Source organism: Phalacrocorax carbo, chromosome 5 (assembly GCF_963921805.1).
Source record: "Phalacrocorax carbo chromosome 5, bPhaCar2.1, whole genome shotgun sequence".
Taxonomy (NCBI): Eukaryota; Metazoa; Chordata; class Aves; order Suliformes; family Phalacrocoracidae; genus Phalacrocorax; species Phalacrocorax carbo.
Genome location: NC_087517.1, coordinates 46,528,028 through 46,546,123, shown reverse-complemented (window position 1 = coordinate 46,546,123; position 18,096 = coordinate 46,528,028). Strand labels below are relative to the sequence as shown.

Genomic DNA, 18,096 nt, shown 5'->3' with positions numbered 1-18,096 from the left:
AGCAGCATATAAGTTATTGGACAGCAGGTTTGGGACAAATGAAAGGAAATACTTTTCTTGCACAAGTAATGACAGAATCACACAATTTACTGTCAAAGGATGTTGTGGATGCCAGAAGGACCAGCCCACTCAAAAATCAATTAGGCAAATTCTTAGGAGAAGAGTTTATGCAGAGCTAGTAATGATTGCATGGGGATGGACGACAGAGGCTTCCCAAGCCACCAGTGGCCAGAAGCCAGGCAGGTACAACCAGGTGATGTACTAGTGCTGCCTGTGTGCAGTTGCAGCTGGGATGAGGGACCTTTATCTGACCAGCAGCAGCCTCTGGATGCCCCTGGGCTGCTGCCCAGCTGTGCTGGCTGCCTGCACTATTCTGGGGCAAAGTCCAGCTGGCCAGTCTGGCCTGGGTGCGACCCCGCAGCTGCCTGTCCAGGCAGAGCAAAGGCAGGTCAGAGGTGCTGATACCCTGCCAATGCTCCCCAGGTAGTGCACAGCTCTTGGCTGGGGGCACAGTTGTCATGGCTGTGGTGGAACAACAGCCCCTTCCCCACATGGCATCAGGTCTCCAGTGGGAAGTGAGCGCTGGAGTGGTCCCTCCAAGAATGTTATTGATACCTGCCTTGGAGGAGGGTGTTCAAGGCTGTGGTGTTTGCTGCACAAATGTTGTGTTAAGCCCAAGACTGGGGGAAATTTTTTGGTAGGAGCCAGGCAGGATGCCCTGAGGCTCATTGTACTGAGCTACCCAGTTGGCCAGGCACTGCAGGTGGGTGGGCTGAGGCAAGAGGCTGAGTGTCCCCGTGCAGCCCATCTCTGCCCACAGCAATGCCATGCCCAGTGCTGTGGTGTATGTGTGTCTGCATGTGTCTGTGCTTTTGGTTTGGTTGCTTTCAAGCAATCAGAAACTTGGCTTTATAAGCAGAAAGCAAAGATTTCTGTGCTTGTCCTCCCATATCCATGTCTCTTTGGATGTGCACTTTATCTCCTACCCTGTGCTTAATTCCTGTATAGGCACTTGGCGACTGATCTTAAAGTGAGCATCAGCACCACCTCCTCCAGAACATATCTAAATAAAGAAGTCAAGTGCCAGCATATGGTTCCTTTCCAACTGCCATGTTGGTCCTATTAGAGAAAATGGTTATGTTTATAGGCTGTAGGGTTAACATTTCAGGGGGCATGATTAGAAAAATAAAATAAATGTCCAAATAAAAAGAATTGGGCTGCATTTTGCAATGACTAAGTAACTCCACTCAATAAATTGAATTATACTGAGCGAGGAATAAATTGCCCCAGAATTTGGCTCAGGGTTCATTGCTGGAGCCCGGACAATAATAACAGGTAGACTGGGATTGTATGTGAAAAGCCAGGATTGTGCTTTTCCCTGCTGTTACCAAATGTGCAGTACCTATTTTTATCGAGTATGTCCCTAGCTCAATTACGATGGGTTGAAAGCTCCAGTCACTGTGCGATGCCCCCGCTTCCTACACAAACATGCTCATACATGTGTGCAAGGCCTTGGCTGATCCTCATGGCTTGGCTTGATGTCTTTCCTGCTGCTTATCTGCAGGGCTTGGACAAGGCCAGTGAAACTCTGGAGAGGGTCCCAGTGTTGCTGAGTGTATTGCACCCTCCTGCTCAGGGCTATCCAAGTCCTCTCTTTGCTCGGCTCCCCCAGGAGACCTGTGCCTGTGGTTTCTTTGCACTTTAGCAGAGACCCATACCTCAGAGGAGCAGGATGGGTGGTTGCTCTCCCTGGGTGAGCAGAACTATCTAGGCAGGAGGCAGGCTGAAGAGGAAGGCTGTCACAGGGGTCCCTGGCACATCACAGGCAGAGGCAGGGCTCCCTATGGAAACTACTGGGGCTGGGAGGTCTTGCTGGCTTTTAGCCTGCAGCCATTCCTGCAAGATCTGTTTGGGCATCTCTGACAGGGACTTCAGGCTTTTTTTGTTTGTTTGTATGTTTGTTTTTGATACTGCTCAGGTTTAAAGAAAACCCCAAATGCTGTTAAAGCAAGGAAGTGTCAGGTTTCCCTTGGCACTTGGTTGTCCCTCCACTGGCTCTTGGGAGCCCTCTGGATCCTGCCCATCCTTAAGACTTCTGGGGCCTGAAGCCTGCACCATGCTGCCATATCCTCTGTGAATATCTTAAGACCGTGCTGGACCTGAGGGGCATAAGGAAAACCCACCAGGTCTTCTGGGCTTTGCTGGGATCGCTGCAGAACAGGAGCTATGTGCCAGGCTCCTCCTGGGCTGCTCTAGTTCATTCCCTGCAAGTCAGCAGGGCTGTGTGGAAAAGGAGGGCAGGACTCAGAAACTTTGGGGACTCTTGCACCTCCTGTGGTCATGTCCCTGTGAAACACCAGTTTTGTGACGTTAAAGGAATATATGCTGTCCGGCCCACAGAAAGCTACCTCCTTTGGTTGTGTTCCTCAAAATATAAATAGGGTTGACATAATGTTTAGTTCAGCCTTCCCCAAGTACATTTTGTTTTGTGAAGCTCTGGTTTGTTAGTGTTCCCAGCTGAATAAGGAACTTTCTTCCCTGAGGAAGCAGCACTGAGTCCACAGAGCAGAGCCCCTCTTCTCACACCACGTTCTACTCTTTCTTGCCATCATCCCAAAGTGAACAAACTTCATGGAAAGCTGTAACTCTACTTAATGTTTGCTCTGCCTGCTTGCTGCTCCCCAGCCTGCTCCGCACTCACAACTCTGATTTACAGCCCTGTAACTGCTTGTCTCTGTAACCCCAGCAGATTCACATTTTCCATTTTGCTAGCGCTCTCTCAGCCTGATGCATGCTCAAGTGGGACAGCACGTCAGATGCGGCCTCCTTAGCAGCTTGTAAAGTAGATCACGATCCTCAAAGCAAGTGTTACTTTTACCTTCTCCCTCTGCTTGTTGGTGGCACTGATCTGAAAGCAGCTCTCACAGCTGTTTCCTGGCTACCACACGCTTCAGCCAACAGCTTCCAGCATACCTAATGAGGTGGAAGCATCACATAGGCTGCCTAGGTGAGGGATGCCAGCACCCCGGAGTGGGATGAGGCTTCTCTCCCCATCCCCAGCCTCCTTTCATGGTTCCCGAGACACAGCTCCAACCAGAATCAGGCCTTCCACATGCTTCACTTTGTGTGTGCCTGTGAAAACCTCTGTGTCATGCTGGATTCATTATGGAGATCTCTCCTCCTGTCTCTGAGTGCCACAGCACATAGAAGAATTAATTAACCATATTAATAAGTAAATATTTCCTGTCAAAATATCGTGGGGGTTTTTTTGGCCAGGAAGTTGCTTGTTTATTTTTTCCACTGTGTTGATTTTTCTTTCCCCAGCTTAAATATTTGCTTCTGACTGAAACTGGAAAATCTAATTTTGCCCCTCGTGCAGTGATGCCTCATGGGAGGCACAACTCAGCAGCCTGATGCTGCCCTTCTCTCTGCTGGGCTGGGTGCGGGTACCTTCCTCCTCACCCTGACGCTGTGCCAGCCCCACGAGGCAGCACTGCCAGGAAGGGCGCTGGCGAGGCAGGGAGGGTGGTGGGCCATTTTGGGGGCACTCGGGCAGAAGGGCAGCAGGAGATGCCCAAGCGACAGCTAAGGTTAAATTTTCAAAATGCTCTGCTTTTGTTTCTTTCACCAGAGAGAGAGAGAGACGTTTTGAGGAGGGGATTGCTTTTGCCTCTTTTTCTGTCTAAGCTGCCATTGATTTCAGGCCCAGAAAATAGCCGGCTGCGAAGGCAGAGGGCTGGAAGAAAACGTGTGCTGCCGCACATCAGCAGAGACAGTGGACTGAGGTAACCTTTTCAATTTCTCCTGTTCAAGCACCTCTGTCAGAGTCTTCAGCCTTTAAAAAAACACTGTTAAGCCTTTTTATTTAATGACACTATAATAGGAAAGCGTTAGGGATCCCTTGTTGTTGGCAAAAGGCAGGAGGACCTGACTGCTTGAGGGACGATGTGTGTGAGCATGGGAGCAGTCCGTGGTTCAGGCACAGGCACTAGCCTGACCTGAGGGTGCACGTTACTTGTTCACGAGCTGTGGGGCCACTGCTCTGGTTAAAGTCTTCCAGTGCAGACATATAAGCCTAGTGTGCCTCAGCCCTGCCTGCCTTTGGGGATGCTTTAACCTGATTAAAAATCAGGAAGAGCTTTGACCTTTCTGAGTTGCTCCTCTAGGATGGTTAATACAGTCCCAACCCCAGCTGCTTTCACTGCGTTACAGCTCCTTGGAGATCCTCCAGTCACCTGCAAACACACCCAAACACCTACACAACTTGTAAAACATGGGGTACAACCTACCCGTGGTTACACAAAGTGCTCTCATTTTATCCATGATTTACAGATGCATGCGCTAAACACAAGCCCGGCAGCACATCACATGCACATCCTGCTCAAGTGCACCGAACACAAACCCGCAGCTTTGTTTACCCTGGCACTATGCCTGTATGCCAAATACAAAATGTGTCTTCATGGCATAGGGGTTGTCTTTCAAAGAATATGACTGTCTTATGCATGCAGTAAAATACAAGCTGGACAAGTAGCACTGTGAGAGGAGTTGCAGGGGCCAAGAGCTGCCTCCAGCCCAGCTTTGCTGCTGGGTGGCTGTGCCGCTGGAGCTGATTCAGCTGGCCCCCACAGCAGTGAGATCTGCCATCTGAACACAAAGACTCCTTGTAGTCTGGGGCTGCTGTGGCCAGACTGAACTGCAGAGAAAACTGTTGCGTCAATATTTACCCGAACCACACGCACAGCTCCACATGCTGTCCAGAAATGCGTGCGCTTAGTGTATGCCCTGAACACAGATTTCCATGTGTTCCTGGATGTAAATCTGTAACAGCACGTGCACCCTATGCAGCACCCATAAAGCCGTGTGCAAGCCCCAACATGCCTTGCACACCTGTGTGTCTGCACTACACATTGCATTGAAAGCACCTCTACGCAGAGGAAACCCCAGTCTCTGGCACTGGCTGAAATGCAGGAGTGGGCAAGGCTCTTCGGAATGGCCAGTGTGTAGAAGGCAGACCTCAAACTGAAATGTCACAAGGATTTTAGAGGTGGGACTTTATGACACTTCTGTGGCTAACAAATGTGTTGAAACTAGCCTCTGGTTTCTCGGCATCTGAATACTGTATTCTACTAGTAAGAGACAATTAGCATAGGATATTAGGTGGCAGTGGTGAAGTGACAACCAGAGGGAAAATGTGGTTGCTGTTAATGGCAGTGGCACTAAGAGGCACTTCTGACAAGTTAAAACCAGCCTTTGGCTTGCCGAGAAGGGGCCTATGAATAACACACAATGCAAGTGCTTGTTGTCCTTAAAACTGAAAGCCATAAAAAGAGTACAAATAGCCCTCAAATTATGAATGCTTGTTCCTGGATCACGCTCACTCTGTTTCAGCTGCAGTGTCACAAGGATTTAACCTAAGGCTTTGGTTTTATATCTTTCCAGGCTGGGGAAGAAGGGTGTTTCTGGGATCTCCTCTTGCCCCATGATTTTGTAGTGACCATGTAAAAAACTGAGGGGTTCAAGCATATTTTGGTGAGGCTGGGCTTCTGCTGGCTCAGCTGCTATCATGGTTACCCGCAACGAGGCTGAGGCAGGAGGTTAGGGCTCCTCTTGGCTCACAGATCCACCATCACAGCATGCCCGTGAGCCAACGTCTCACCCCAGGCTTCTCATACTTCACGTACACGCTGGAGCAGGGGAATAACAAGCAAGTCCAGGACAAGGCTGAGTGTGCAGGAGGCTGTTAGTAGCCTGGACATTAATACTGGAGGTGTGAGTAGCCTGGACATTAATACTGGAGGTGTGAGTAAATGCATTTAAGGCTTTTCAGCCGGAAAAGTAAAGAACAGGAACCTCAAACATGTTGTTCTTTGCATAATCACCTGCTCCTCTCCTGTGAAACAAAATCAGAACAGCATTACCTTATGGTATTTTGGGGTACTGACTGACTGTTGATGCTCAAATATTTAAGGTTGGGAGGACCAGGTGAGATAAGTGCTATATGTTCCCCAATCATTTGAGCATTTTGAGAAGGATTCTTGCTGGAGGCAACAGGAAGGTATCAGAGCTGTCTTTTCCTTTCTGTCTCCCATCAGGAAGGCTAAGTGAGGCAGAAAAAATAGTGTAAGATTAGAAGAAAACAAGGGTGAATGTTACAAAGACTTGGACACTGTGGGAATCTTTGTTGATACTTGATACCCAGCAGTGGTGAACCTGTGACAAGGTGTGGAAGCTGGTACCGCTCTGGATCCTAGGGAAGCCAGAGGTGACACTGTGAAAAAAGATGATGCCTGATAGCATCAGGCCATGGAAGAATTAGGAAGGGCAGGTTGGGTCCTGGTAGCCTTGCTGTGCAGATGGGAAGCATGGTAATACACATGAAAAAGTGTCCTCTGTTATCTCTTTAGTCCTTGATTGTACCATCAAGCCTGCTTCATGCCCCCTTTTGCACTCCCCATGCATTCTGCGGGGCCGTAGCTGAGCTGAGGTCAGGCTTCCTTTGCAGTTAGCCATTCCGGGACAAGGAGACGGCACATAAAATCCAAAAGATAAATGGTGTCTGTTAATCCTTTCTGTGAGTCCCAGTGATCCGGCTTTGTCATTTAATGGCCAGCAGCTCTCCTTCTGTGCAATGTTCCCTAGAGACCAAATGCATAAACCCTCAACTCCTTACGTATCAGGCTCCAGCAGATGGGGATCCAAAAAGGCTTTTAGAAGAGGGGTATCTGCTTGCTCGCCGATATCAATTGGTGCAAAGAACAAAATGCTCTTCGTGCAGTGGGAACCCACATATCTTTGTATCTTTAGCAATAAAACCAAATACTGGCTTCTCAAGTGCAAAAGTACAGCCAGGGCACTGCACGGTAGACCTAAGGCTGCCGCTTCTCACTGGGGCCTTGCTTCTGACTTCTGCTTCTAACAAGGGGATCAGCAGAGAGGATTTTGTGATGAGATGAGGGATGTGGTTAATGTTTTTTTCTGGATTCTGCCAGAGTTTCTGCATGAGTGGGAAGCACAGCTCCCAGTCTGTGCCTGCATGCTTCCTTTCCCAAGAGCCTCGTGCCTGACTGTAGCAATGTGCACACTTGATGCACCTTAGTGTCCTGTCTGCAGGGCATGAACCTGGGGGAGCAGGCTGGGGCTGGATGTAATTGTCCTTCCACGAGTCTGATCCAAGGCTTTTCTCCTGGGAAGGAAGCCAGTTGCAGGAAACAGTTCCCAGGAGGTGCTGATATTTAGTAAGGAGGCGATGCGGTTAGAAACACATTGCACTCTCCATGGGGGACTGGCTCACAGAAGAGCTTTGTTCTGGATTGGTGTGATCAGGCATCCCAGGACAGACAGGCTGGATCTATCTGTGGACCAGTACAATCTTCGGGTAAGAAAGTCATCCGTCTGGATCAGTGGACCTTGCCTGTATAACCAACCAAGGGGAATTGTACTACTTATTAGGGACATATTCTGTTTTATCTTGGCAAGCTCCTCTACACATGAGCATGTGGTATGTGAGGGTGGAGCAGTTGTGTGCACAGCTGTGCAGAGTGGCAGAAGCTTTCAACGTGCCCCTGGGGCCTCCACAGGCCTCTTGGGGCTACTGTGGTCAAAGGAGAGTGGCTCTTGCTTCCCCCAGACCAACTGGCAGGGCTGTGCCAGGGCCACACTGCAGCTGTGGGACACTCCAGCTTGCTCAGCTCTGGGCAGGTTTATTATTTAGGGCATAGCCTCAGAAAACAGGATCCCAGAAGCAGCTGGGTCCAGAAGCTGTTATTTAGTAATTTAATTAATTATTTATTATAGAACGATATTAATTCTATTTATTTTTTTCTTTTAAAATACAATTCCCTTTTTATTTTATGCACTTTCCATTCAGATATCTGCTTAGTACAGTCAGTGGAGTTAGTAACGTCAATACCAGATATTGAATCTGTTGTACTGCCAGAGTTCAGAGGGCAAACCTAAGGCTGAACATCCACCCCAAAGTCAGCACTTCCTAGTCCTGGAGGCCTAAACCCAAAAGAGGACTCACCATGTCTTTAGGAATCTGTACTTAACATTTAAGTGTCACAGTCACTCCAGCTTAAACCTATAGATGCTCAGCTATTCTTGACAATCAAGTTTCTAGTTGTCCGCCCAGCAGCACTGGCTGAAGTCTCAGAGGGGACTGGCCTGAACCCATAACTGTCCTCAGACCAGGTCTCCTAGAATAGACCTCAGATAAATGTCAACAAACAGCGGCATTTGTGTGCTATTCTATCTGCCAGTCCAGGGGATAAAGCATTAACCTTTGGAGGAACAGAAGTGAAGACTTGTCTTCAGTCCTTACTCTGCCTGATTTGGCTCTGGGAATAAACCTGATTCCCCCACATCCTGGAGGGCAATGTAGCAAGAGGTGACTCTGAAACCCCTGGCTGCAGCTCTGTGCTGGTTTTGTCACCCTAGTCAGGTTCTCAAGCTTCTTGGACCTGAGGAGAGAGAGACTTGCTGCTCTTGGCCTGGAGGCTGTCACTTAAGCCCTTCTCCTTGGTCACTCCTGCTGGTTACTTTAACTGACTTCTAGCTTGCTCTGCTGCTCCCTTCCCATCTGGTAAAGTGAGCCCTGGGCACCTAATTCTAAGCTATGCCTGTCTGTGGGTGGGAAGACACATAGGTGCTTGGCATTGCCGTGTTCTTCCTACTCCACATGTGAGTGTAGCTCTGCCTGCTGCTAACTGCAACCACGTCTTAGCACAGCAGCAGCATGTGGGGAGCTAGTGGTGAGGCAGAACAGTTTGCAGCTATTTAAGCCTTTCATGGCTGCTCAAAGCATCACAGAGAATCGACTGGATATTAGGAAATATTACTTCACTGAAAGGGTTGTCAGGGCTTGGAACAGGCTGCCCAGGGAAGTGGTTGAGTCACTATCCCTGGAGGTAGTTAAAAGGCGTTTGGATGTGGTGCTTAAGGACATGGTTTAGTGGTGACTTGGCAGTGATAGGTTTACAGTTGGACTCGATGATCTTAGAGGTCTTTTCCAACCTATAAATTCTGTGTATCTGTGTGAGGAGGGAGATGATTTCAGAAACAGCTCCAGATCCCAGAGCTCACAAGCATCTTAGGAGGTGCTTATGAGAGAGACCTGGTCTGGTGTCAACTGATGGAGGTCTATGGTACACACTTTATGGGCAATGTGGTATTGAGGAAGGAGAAAGGGCTTTGAATAGCTCTTTTAGATTTGTAATCCTGTTGGTCTTTAAAAGCAATTATTCCAGTGCATTTAACATCATGGGCACATGGAGGGCTCAGGAGGCTTAAGGCAAGACAGAAGATTACTCTTTATAGATGGGCTCAGCAGAGTGGTATCCTGATGTAACAGGATCAGACACCTGGCTCACTTCTGCACAGAGGACTTGGAGGCAATCTGCCCCACTCACCCATGACTCCAGGCAGTGAAAAACACGAATTATGTGCAGAAGAAGTTTTGAGACAAAACAAAGAATACATTTTGGTTCTTTTTCCTTGTTTGCAGATACAGCTTGTATCCTGTTGGGTACAACTAGGTCAATAGTCTCAAACACTTTTCTGTAGCCAGGAGGACTAGAAATGTGTTTTCTTTCCTGAGCAGAAACTGGGAGTCTTGTACAAAGCGAAACGCTGGGATTTAAAGATAGTAATAAATGTGTCTTGAGCAACCATGATAAAATCCCAAGCAACGTGGGATTGGATGAAGTGCCAGCCTGTAGTGTGAGTGTTTGGGGCAGTGTGGTGAAAGGAAAGGGTTTGCTCTTGTGCAGCCCAGCTGTTAGCAACAAGCCAGAAATCTTGTGCTTGGAGTTTGCACCCTTGTTGCAAGGCCTATAGCTTCCACATATTTGCTGCACAGCACCATGCCTTCTTTCCCACCCTGCAACTGCTCCCAAAGGACCCCCGAGGATGCCCCAAGTCCTGGCAGAAGTCACCCCTGCAGCTGCAGCCCTGAGCTGGTGTTGCTCCTCCTCGTTGTTGATTTGTCCCGTCATGCACCTTAATGCAGCCCCATCTGGTGCCCTGGAGAAGAAGGTACCTGCAGGGCTGTTGAGGTGGGAGCCGTGTGTGCCATGATTTTGTGCTCTGTGCCAGGGGCTGTTGCCTCTGCCCATGGGGCGGCCGCGCTTCCCGCCCCTCTGCCCTTGGGAGCTGCTGTTTCAGGGCTACCCGGCAGCTGCACCCAGTAATTTTGCTCTTTCAGCTTTCCCTTCTCTGCATGCATCGCAGGGATGTCTTTGCCCCTTACTGACTTACTGCCAGCAAGCACATGTATAGACCTTGCTATATATAAAGGAGCAGGGTCAGAGCTCTATTTTTAGCCCATCTTAAAATATTTCCCTTGCTGTGCATTTCTTGCCACTGATTTCTAGTCCTGTCTCCTTGCGGCACAAAGCCCTGTGAGGTGAATGAGGTCTGTCAGCCCTGGTATCAGACTGACGGGGGGGACTGGAGAGAAAACAGTGCTGAGGGACACCCCCAGCACAAGGCCCCACCACAACCACAAGCTGAGTTGGGCACTTCTCAAATGTCCCTTTGGCATTTCAGGTGAGGAATTCTCCAGGACAATTTTTAGCATTTAGAATCAACAGCCATGTAAAATGAAAGCCCAGCAGCTCAGCTGTATCGGAGTCAGCTGCGGGCGCAGGCAGGGAGTGTTGGGATGAGTTGGGCACTGTGTGACACTTGTCCCACCACTGTAAGCCTCTCCTGTGGTACCAGGTAAATATAGTTTTGTCCTCTCTAGGGCTGAGCTTTTCTTTCTCTTATAGCCAGTAGGATTGAGGAGTACAGGGGAGGAGCAGCTCATTTAGCTTGTGCCAGTATGTGATGTGTTTGGTTCTGCGTGATGGCTCCTGTCATGCCTCAGACATTTTCTGAGAGCCATCATGGCAGTAACGAATGAAGCGCTGCTTCTGGGCTGCAGACCAGGGAGACTTCAGCATTGGCTTTCCATCTTCCCGAAGCCAGGCTGCCTTTGGAGGTGTTTGCAGTACAGCTGGTGTGTCACTGCTTCTGTTTAACCAGGTTGCATGGGGACAGGAGGTGGCTGACCTAAACATGGAGAGGGAATATTTTTGTAATGGAAAACAGATAAGTGTAAAAGGGAAGGCTTGGTTGTGGGTGGCATGGGAAGGGTATGGAGGGGACATGTGAGAGTGCAGAGGGAGAAAACCCTGGGGGCTGTGACTACTCCTCTTGCAGCGACAGCTCTTTCCCCTGGCTGCACACACTGCCTGCTGCCATGACTTTCTCCTGGATCCCTGGGGTGCCGGTGTGAGGGGTGCACACCCAGCCTGCTCTGGGAAGGCACAGCGGTGCCATGCAGTTGTCTGTCCTGCTTATGTTGCTTGCTCTGGCCCTCAGTGAGCTGGGGAAAAAGGAGTGAAGGGAAGTGACAAACGACCCCCTGAGGGATGGTTTACTTTGAAGGGCTCTGAGTTGTGAAGGGCTCCCATGCTCCATCGCTTTGCCATGCCACTGCAAGTTACAGTGAAGCTGCTGAGACGGGGCAGCTGCATGTACGTGCTGCAGCCCAGGATGGGCTGATCATCTTACCCGCTTTCATCACGGGCTGAGCTTAATTGCATTTGCCTTGCAATAGTCCTGGCTTGTCCTGTGCACGTGGCCAGTTACTCATGGTAACTCATGTCACTGTAACTCAGCTCTGAATCCCAGCTCTTACTTTTTGACTGTAAATCTGCTATTTGAGACATTTTTTTTCTTACTATCTTGGCTCTTGGAAGCCTCTGGTCTCGCAAAAATCTCTGCTTTTGCTTTTATAACACTTTCCACACTTCTTGGCTATGGAAAGAAAAAGCTTGAAAACAGGCTTCCAGTATTCTCGGTGGGCTGGAAAAAGAGAGGTGAAATGCATCAACTGTTAAAAAATAATAATGACTTCTCACAGCTTCATATCAGGAGTTGATCTGGGAACACAGAGGCCTCACTGAAAGAGAAACACCACAGCTTTTTTCTCACGGTGGTGGCTGACAGTCTGTGGGCTAGAGGGGTAACTAATCTGTGTCAACTGAAGTTTGGGATATTTGTTGTAGGTTTGGGGGTTTTTTTAATGTGTGATAATCCTGTCCTTGAGAAGCTTTTCCTAGAAGATCTGTCATGAAAATCAGGTGCCACAGTATAATTTTAATTTGTCTGCCCGTTACTACTGTTCTTATTTACATGACTTCAGCTACTTTTAGGGCCAATTGCAACACAATGTTTATTATTGGTGATGTGAAACCTCAGTGTCACTTTTTCCCAGCTAAGCAGTAAGGAGAAGCAGCAGCAAGTGTCCTCCCCCAGGAGCAAAAAGTGCACTTAGAAATCACATGGCCCGGGTAGATCCAATGGCTGTGACAGCATCCCTTAAGTTTGTGGACTGCTCTGAGAGTTGCCCAGGTCTACAGTCACGCACAAATTTTAGGAGTCAACAAAAATGTCATTGAGGATGCGGTACCACAGAGAAGTGTTAAAAATGCTGCAGCTTGTTCACAACCAGAAAAATTGCAGATGTTACTGTGATGCAAGAGAGTGACAGCAATAATAGCACCAAGTGAGAAATCCCTAAGCCAATGCTGAAGCAGGCTCTGGGGGTTTGAAACATCTGAGGCAGGAAATACCTTCTGTCAGATGAAAAACTTTTGATTACAGCTCCTTTGGAAGACATGTTGCAGTGTATCATCAATATTTTTGACACTGCGTGTCAAACAGGTTTCAAAACAACCCTTTATATTTACCCATTTTATGAACATGTTTCTTTGCAAGTTTATTCCCATTAACTGAGAGGCAATGGAAAACTAATGACATTTGTATTTCTTATTCTCTATGCAGTGGTTTATGTGGCTTTCTAAGCAGGGAAACTGGATATTACATCACACTTGCTATTGAGTAGGGTACTCTAACATCTGGAAGGGCACATGAGAATTTCCCACCTGTGCCCTACATCTTCCCACCACGGATCATAGATCACCTTCTGCCCATAGTGCTTTTATTTCAAACCAGCTTCAGAGTTGGTTTGAAATAAAACCAGAGGACCGAAACCCGCAACAACTTTAAGTGCCACAGGAACAGGATGTGAGAGATTAAGAGCGCCCCTGGTGTCCTCGGTCCCTGCTGCAGCAGGGAATTTCTTAGTACAAAACTCTGAGATGAATCTAAGAAACAGTTTGTGGAAGAACTCACTGTGAAGTCCGAATATTGCTCTGTGCAACAACGCTGTGACCTCTGACAAGGTACACTAACCTAACCCCCAGTTAACAAGGAGTTTGTTGTGACTGTAATGAGCACCTGCCTATGGGCGGGGAGACTCATGGTGGTGACAAGGTCAGGGTACAGATGAAGGCAGGATCCCCGTCTTCCTCTTTTTAGGCCTATCTGGGATCTGGTGGGGTTGTCCCATCTGAGAAGCATTAATTTGGAGAGCTAATCTGTGACAGCTAACCCTGGCCAGTGTAAGCTCTGGCATTTGGGGTGGACATTGGGGCCAGACACTCACTCTGTTCCCAGTGCAATGCATGGCAAAACTCCCACCGCTCTTGACAGCTGCTGTCTTACAACAGCAGGATGAGCTTTTGGAAAGCCTGCCCTACCACTGCTACCCAGCTTGTCTTCTAAGACCACAGGCTCTGTTTTTTCCCCACTCTGCACCTGGCTCCTAGCAGCCTCAGCTCACCTCTCCCTTACCATTCCACCATTTAATTGCATATGGCTATTCCGTAACTAAAAATGGTAGTGGGTAATTGCCACTTTCCCTCTTTTGACCCTTAAAACTTTGGCATCTCCCTCACTTCCAGCTAGCTGTGAAGATGTGGATTTCTGAAAGACCGAGAGTAGGATCATCAGCCAGCCAGCACCTAGCTCCTGATGTATTGCCTTTTTGTGGTCAGATCAGAGAATCCATGCTCTCTGATGGACATGATGGCCTAAGCCCAGATTCCCTGGGTCTGTACCATGGGGAGGGGAATGAGTGAATAATCAGAGGCACCTTGAGTTTGAATTTTGGCCAGGGCCTGTTTGCTGCTCCCATCAACAGTGCCCCAAGTACTAATTATTATTTCCTTATTCTGCTTTGGTCAGGGCAAATGACAAAGTGGGATGAAACCCAAAAATAAGCAGCCCTCAGCATAGCCCTCCCCATGTCTTCCTGCTAATGGCATCTCTGAACAAGACTGCTTGTTCCCCTTCAGACAAGCTTTCAGAGGCTATTTTAATCCATTTTTAGTTGCAAATAGCATTTATCAGAATAAGAGTGGGCTGGTCGCCAGCTCCTTCAGACCTTTGACAGCCCAGAGGGGAAAGTCTGAAAAATAACTGAGTGTGCTTCTACTGCATGTTCCCCTGCCCAGGGGATTTTTGGTACATAATAAGGAAACATTCATCTGATGAAGCAAAGCCCAGTGCTTTGCTAAAACCAGCGATTCCCCTGTCATCAACACTTGTTCCCAGGAATCAGAGCTCTTGTTCCTGTCATCAGTGTGGATATTTTCAGATTCAATTTAGCAATCATCAGGGGGCAAGAAGCAAGGGTGGCAAAAAGGTTAGAGATCCACTCATTTCTGAGTCACTGCTTAGAATGTGACCCTGGCTAATTGTGTCCAAAAATCCTTGCTGACAGCAATCTCATGGTTACTTGGTGGTCTCCGGTGAGTTCATGATCTTTGCTGAATTCATAGACTGTTCAAAGTTATATTTTAGAAAATGCCACAATGAACGCTAACTGGCATTCCCAGGGAAGTAAACACGGAGCAGGCCATGAAGATTAAATTCCCCCTTTCCCTGAAGGCATTTTCATTACAGGCAGTCTCTGGGCAGCTTGCCTTACTGCTCTCAGTGATCTGTCTTGGGCTTTGGGGCTGTCATCTTTCACCAGTCCTAAATAAATTTTAAAATATCTTAGGAATAATATGTGTGGTGGCCTACTGCCTGATTTCCCTGGGCAAGGGGTGACAGGCAAGGAAGAAAGAGCCGACAGAAGGTTGGAGGGTAGTGTGAGAGATCTTGGGGCCTGATAGAGGTTGACATAAGAGAAATTTAGGAAAATATTGCTACATTTGTGATGTCTTGCTGTCCTCCAGCATTTGTCGGAGTGACTTTGAAGACCAATTGATCCAAGCTTGATCTATTGATATCTCTTGTATTCAAAACCAGGCATCTGAAATGCAGATCAGAAGGGATTCACAAGCAAGAACTATGCTGAAGGCCTGTTGAGCATGTGATTCCTGAGGCAGTTTTGGATCCATGATCCTGGCCAAACACTGGCATAATAATGATAAATTCTTTGCTATGCTGAGGGAAGGTGTTGCACTTCACCAAGAATACAATGGTACCTGTTCATTTTTCTCTCTTTCCTGCCACCTGAGACACAATTATATATTTTCTGATGTGCAAAATTCATGTGTTTTGCCAGTCACGATAAACATTTCAGAGCGATGTGGGAAATGCCATAATGCTCTTAAATTCTGGTTTCTTTATTATTTAAAAGGGTAAAGCCCGGTAGTAACAGAACTGATTGGATATGTTGATGTGTAGATGGAAACAAACCTTCAGGGAATATTAGCCAATCTTATTCTCCCTATTTAATTTCACTGGCTCTGTGAGAGGAAAGGAGACTCAGCTGGAGGCAAGCAAATAGCACATGTTTCTAATTATTACAAGTTTGAAGGCTGACTAGACCATCCTTATGGCCTTTGCTGACCTCCATCAGTGCACTGTCAGGGTCTTGTGACCTGTGCATTTGTTGCCTGAAAAATGCCAGTAAACGTGACTTCCCAGTTGCGTGACACCATCTCAGCACCGGCAGGGCAGTTACATTTTTCCAATGAAATACAGCTCCTTTAACATATTTTTTTGCGTAAGGGTCCCAGCAAAAACCAAATGGCAGCCCTTACCTACCAGCTCCTGTCAATGCTGGACATGTCTGTGTCCACAGTTTCAGTGCTGGACCTCTCTGTTTCCACAATGCTGGAAACTCTCTGCTGTCACAATGCTGGAAACTCTGTTTCCACAGGTGTGTTTGGCTGTCAGGTGGGGAAGTCTTTAAACTTTACTGTGGGAAGAGTATAGGATGACTCACTCTGCTGCAGGGAGCTGGGATGCTTCTGCTCACTGGCTCCAGACTGATTCATTTATCATGAAGGTGGAAGAGTTTTGGTCTGCTGAATAAAACCATGCTTGTTTTCCCTGCCTGCGCTTCTCCCATTATTTCTATGTGAATCTTTAATGGAAAAATCTGATCTGCCTCCTGTAAATGCACCTGGCTCTGTGACGATGCTGCAGTCCCGGGTGGGAAACCCTAGCAGCATCTTCACTTGCGCGCCGCCAGGCACTGCACCATGGCAGCATGCCGAGGGCATGGCAGGGCCCAGGCTGCCAAGAGCAGGTGAGGTAACAGGGCCAGTACCTGCAGTCCCACAGAGGGGGCAGCTGCTCCTGGCTCACTGCCCAACTGTCTTGGCTGCTTCCCGCCTTGGTGCCTTGACTGTTGTGCCAGCTGGAGCTTTGGGGAAGCTGCTGCTGATCTACTAGTTCAATAAATATCCCTGGTGCAACTGGAGATGAAAGTGTCTCCATCTCAGCTAGTGCTGGTGCCAAGAGTGCCAGAGAGCAGTACAAATGGTTGCAGGAAAAGCTGGAAGGGCCTTTTAATGGTCCTAGCAACAGGTTTGAGTCCCAGAGATGCCCTTCCACTGATGCACTCCTGCATTCACAGCCCTGAAGTGCCAACTGCCTTCTCACAGCCATTCCTCCTCACTACAGAGATGGTTTTACTCTGATGCAAGTTTGCCATGGAGATCAGTTTTGATGTGTGTGTGTTATGTAGTAAAGCTCAGGCACTCGCATGACTACTAAAAGTGCCGCAGTGCTTTCAACTGGAGAATAAACCCATCTTTTTCATCTTGGCTCAGCTGTATTCTCTCACCTTGTGCTGCTCCTCACCTTGTGATGGGGGCATTTAAGACATTGAATTTATGTAGTGTATTTAACATTTGGAGTTGAAGGAGGTTTGCATCTCTGCACATATAAAAGTGGTAGCTGATTAATTAAAACTGTGTACTCGTGGGGAATGTCTGTATAGGCCGAACGAAAAGAGAATGAGCTTTGCCAGAGTTCACCCTTGACTACATCATCTTCTGCAGAAGGTCACTGCCTCTGTTGTCTGTTGAGGAAATGCTGAGAGCAGTCTGTGAGAAGGAAGGAGGAAGCAAGCAGGAGCTTAAGGAATAAAGGGAGAGAAAACCAGAAATGAGGCTTGAAGACAGGAGACTCATGGAGAATGTCAGCTCCTTACACTCACAGGGTTGCAGAAACAAAGGGTAGGTCTTACCTAAGCAATCAGAGGAGTGATGTCTGTGTATCTGGGGGTTGGATTTGTTCGTTTGGGTTTTTTTTTTTTGGAAAAGCACTTAAGGTTTGGTTTTGTCTTTGAACATTTGCATAAAACTAGGGGCAGAACTCCTCTTAAAAGTCTTGCATTGCAGTCTGGCAAGCAAAGGTTCCTCATCATGATTTCCCTTGGTAGAAGTCAATTCCCAAGGCAGAGGCAGTACACAGTGTGTGGACATACTGGGGATGGTAGTACAGAAATGAGTAAGCAAAGGACTGCCTCTTGCCCTGAGCCCAGAGCACTTGAATGTGCTGCCCTGATGGCAAGGGGCAAACTTTGCTCTTTTACCACCAGGCCAGAGCTGCCTTTAGCATCTGCTTTCCTACCCCATCACACACTTGGACAGAACACTTTTTTGGATGGGTTTCAAGAGAGGTTTTAAGGCTGTAGGGTGTTTCCTTTATAGTTGCAAATCACTGGTAAAACCTTTCTGAATTATGCAGGCTTCTTACAGTGAAACAGGTTCAAGAACCTCTATTTTTAGTCCAGCTCTAAACAAGTGCAAGAATTACTTCCCACTCCTCGCACATTCCTCCGTGGCCCTCTCCCTCACCAGGGTGGTTAGCTTTCTGTGCCAGTTAGCTGTTCAGTGGCAGGAACAGTCAGAGAAACAGGACTGTTTAGTCTCAAAGAAACCATAACTTGCTTTTCCAGAATCATAAAAAGCTAATAAATCCTCTTGATTTGTCACAACAAGCTGGTGTTCAATTAAC

General features: G+C 47.8%; 1 protein-coding gene across 5 annotated transcripts in view; it reads left to right on the top strand.

Annotated features, from left to right (window-relative positions):
- Positions 1-18,096, top strand: part of LOC104049499 (alpha-ketoglutarate-dependent dioxygenase alkB homolog 3) — a 121,635-nt gene that overhangs the window by 50,894 nt on the left and 52,645 nt on the right. Inside the window, exon 1 of one of the 5 annotated variants that reach the window (XM_064452307.1) lies at positions 3,708-3,785. The exons of the other annotated variants lie outside the window; for them this stretch is intronic. The gene's annotated coding sequence lies outside the window, so the exon portion shown is untranslated. Of the gene's footprint in view, positions 1-3,707; positions 3,786-18,096 lie in introns of those variants that run through there. 5 annotated transcript variants of the gene reach the window in all.